Below are 4,282 nucleotides of genomic sequence, written 5' to 3' on the forward strand. Positions count from 1 at the left end.
TGACAACCACTTCCGTTCTACAAGCAAAGAAGGCTTGAATCTTTATCTCTTGGATCCCTTGATCGGAATCTTCGTGGTATAAGCTAGAATTGATGGCGGCATTCAAGAGAATTCGAAAGGTCTAAACCTTGTTTGTGGTATTCTGAGTAGGATTCAATGATTGAATGACTGTGACGAGCTTCAAACTCCTGAAGGCTGGGCGTTAGTGACAGACGCAAAAAAATCAATAAATTCTATTCCAACCTGATTGAGAACCGACAGATGATTAGCCGTGCCATGACAAGGTGCGTTGAACATTTTCACTGAGAGGATGGGAGGTAGCCACTGACAACGGTGAAACCCTACATACAGCTTGCCATGGAAAGGAGTAAGAAGGATTGGATGAAGACAGTAGGAAAGCAGAGAGACGGAAGGGATAAAGCATCTCCATTCTCTTATCTGAAATTCTCACCAATGAATTACATAAGTATCTCTATCTTTATGCTTTATTCATATATCATCCATAACCATTTGAATCTGCCTGACTAAGATTTACAAGGTGACCATAGCTTGCTTCATACCAACAATCTCCGTGGGATCGACCCTTACTCGCGTAAGGTTTATTACTTGGACGACCCAGTACACTTGCTGGTTAGTTGTGCTGATGGCGCCATTCATGATCACAATTTCGTGCACCAGCTATGTCATCCTTTTTGGAGGGAAATATTGATTCAGGAATTTTTCTGACAACTGTTTCCATGTTCTTATGCTGGCTTTGGGTTGGTTATTTAACCACCTCTTAGCTTGGTCTTTTACAGCAAATGGAAACAGCAATAATCTGTAGACATCCTGATCCACTTCCTTATCACGTATTGTGTCAGCAATTTACTAAAAACTGTGCTGAAAACTCAGTAGGTTCTTCCTATGGAAGACCGGAATACTGGTAATTTTGCTACACCATGATAATGAGCTAAGGATTTAGCTCAAAAGTGTTAGCTCTTATGGGGGGTATACAGATACTACTCCCATATGAAGCAGTAGTGGGGTTAGCATATGACCCCAGAGTTCTTCTGGACTGTTCATTTTCACTTAGATCCATGATGGAGAAAGGAAGATGACGTAGATTGGAGATAGAAATATTATATTTATTATTTAAATATTTTTTATTTTTTTTAGAAAACCTAAAAGAGAAGAATATAAAATAAAATAAAATAAAATTGAAAAAGAATTTGTTTTGGAGAAGGTTTAAGAAGATAATTTTAAAAATTGAAATTTGACTTTGACTAACAAGAAACTACCAAATTTTGAAAATTTTGACTAAATCAACTCAAGAAATTTGAAAATTATGAATGAATAAAGGAAAATATATTTTTTTGATTTTTTTAAATTTAATGAGGAAAGAGAAAAACAATAAGAAGACACAAGACTTAAAATTTTTAAATCTAATGCTCCTTATTTTAAAAAATTTGAAGGAAAAACACCAAGGAACACCAAACTTAAAAATTTTAAGATCAAAACACAAAAAAAGACTCTAGAACACTTTGAAGACTCACAAGAACAACAAGAACATAAAGATAATACTAAGAACACTTTTTGAAAAATTTTTAAGGTAATAACAACACAAGAAACACCAAACTTAAAAGTTTTTATACTTTAGATACTAATAATTCAAAAATACACAGGAAAAACAAGGAAAGACACTAAACAAGAAAATTCAAAGATCAAACAAGGAAAATAAACAAGAAGAACTCGAAAAATTGAAAGAAAATAACCACATGCAATTGACACCAAACTTAAAACATGAAACTAAACTCAATGAAAATTAAAGATTAATAAAGAAAAATGATATTTTTGAATTTTTTTTTGGAAAAGGAAATAAAAGACTCTAAACTAAAAAGATAAAATTTTCCTAATCTAAGTAACAAGATGAACCGTCAGTTGTCCAAACTCGAACAATCCCCGGCAACGGCGCCAAAAACTTGGTGCACGGAATTATGATTCACACTTTTCACAACTCTGGTGCCACTAACCAGCAAGTGCATTGGGTCGTCCAAGTAATACCTTACGTGAGTAAGGGTCGATCCCACAGAGATTGTCGGCTTCAAGCAATCTATGGTTATCTTGTAAACCTTAGTCAGGAGATTAATACTGAAAAGAGTTTTGTTTGTAAAAAATAAAAGAACATGAAATGAATAATACTTGTTATGCAGTAATGGAGAACATGTTGAGGTTTTAGAGATGCTCTGTCTTCTGAATCTCTGCTTTCCTACTGTTGTCTTCTTCACGCACGCAAGGCTCCTTCCATGGCAAGCTGTATGTTGGTGGATCACCATTGTCAATGGCTACCATCCGTCCTCTCAGTGAAAATGGTCCAACAACGGGTCCTGTAGGGCTAATCATTTGTCGGTTCTCACTCGTGCTGGAATAGGATCCATTGATCCTTTTGCAGACTGTCATTGCGCCCAATATTTGTGAGTTTGAAGCTCGTCACAGTCACCCCTTCCCAGATCCTACTCGAAATACCACAGACAAGGTTTAAACTTTTCGGATCTCAAGAGTGCTGCCAATTGATTCTAGCTTATACCACGAAGACTCTGGTTTCACGGATGTGAACACTCTGTTGTCAGGAGAGGCAATCAAACTCGTGAACCAAGAACCCAAGAGATACACACTCAATCTAAGGTAGAATGGAGGTGGTTGTCAGGAACGCATTCATAAGTTGAGAATGGTGATGAGTGTCACGGATCATCACATTCATCATGTTGAAGTGCGAATGAATATCTTAAAATAGAAACAAGCGTGATTGAATAGAAAACAGAAATAGTTGCATTAATCCATCGAGACACAGCAGAGCTCCTCACCCCAACCATGGGGTTTAGAGACTCATGCCGTAGAAGATACAAATTCAGATGTAAAATGTCATGAGGTACAAAATAAATCTCTAAAAGTAGTTTTTATACTAAACTAGTAACCTAGGTTTACAGAAAATGAGTAAACTAAGATAGATAGTGCAGAAATCCACTTTCGGGGCCCACTTGGTCTGTGTTTGGGCTGAGCATTGAAGTTTTCACGTGCATAGGCTATTCTTGGAGTTAAACACCAGCTTTGGTGCCAGTTTGGGCGTTTAACTCCAACTTTTATGCCAGTTCTGGCGTTTAACGCCAGAAAAGGGTAAATAATTGGCGTTTAAACGCCAGTTTGTGCTATCAAATCTCGGACAAAGTATGGTCTATTATACATTGCTGGGAATCCCAAGATGTCTACTTTCCAACACAATTGAGAGCACGCCAATTGGGTCTCTGTAGCTCCAAAAAATCCATTTCGCGTGCAGGAGGGTCAGAATCCAACAGCATCTGCAGTCCTTTTTCAGCATCTGAATAAGATATTTGCTCAGGTCCCTCAATTTCAGCCAGAAAATACCTGAAATCACAGAAAAATACACAAACTCATAGTAAAGTCCAGAAATGTGATTTTTGCATAAAAAATAATAAAAATATACTAAAAAGTAGCTAAAGCATACTAAAAACTACATGAAAAGACCACCAAAAAGCATATAAAATATCCGCTCATCAATACTATTATTATATTCTTGGTGCTAGCAAAGAATATAATAATATTCCATTTTGAATTAATATAATTATTTATTTGATCAAATCAAAATAATAATTAAATAATTCTACAGTAAAGATTAGAACACTAGTTAGTGTGTGACCCCATAGGTTCAATACTAAGCGGGTAGTAAATTAGTCATACTAAATTTACTAATCAAGGTTGGCATCTAGCAACACTGCTTAACGACCTGATAGTATGAAGTAATGTATTTTTACTAAGAATCTTAGAAGAACAAAGTATAATTCCTTCCATCTTTCCAGCTCTTGGTTAACCCTTAGAGTATGGTTTAATTGTCAAACTCTAACTTGTTACCATTATTATAATGAACTGTGAATGACTTAAGAAACTCATTTCTTCATTCATTCAATCCCCTTGCCCAAGGTTTTATTCATCTCGGTCATTATAATTATAGAGCTCAAACTCTTTACCGAGAGTTGACAGATTCCTTATTGACTAATCATTAATTCTACAAGTATTTAAATCATACCCAATATCCATTCAACTAGCACCCTAGGGTATCAGGTGTCCAGAATCAAAGTATAATAAATATATTTTTAATTACTATGACAGTCGCAGGTCAAAGGAAACTCTATTACTATGTTTATCTTGATAATATCCTATTGACAAATATACGGTAATTATAACCATTAGAAATTCTCAAAGTGAGTCAGTTCAATGGTCATATCTCTAT

This window comes from Arachis duranensis, chromosome 10, assembly GCF_000817695.3.
Source record: "Arachis duranensis cultivar V14167 chromosome 10, aradu.V14167.gnm2.J7QH, whole genome shotgun sequence".
Classification (NCBI taxonomy): domain Eukaryota; kingdom Viridiplantae; phylum Streptophyta; class Magnoliopsida; order Fabales; family Fabaceae; genus Arachis; species Arachis duranensis.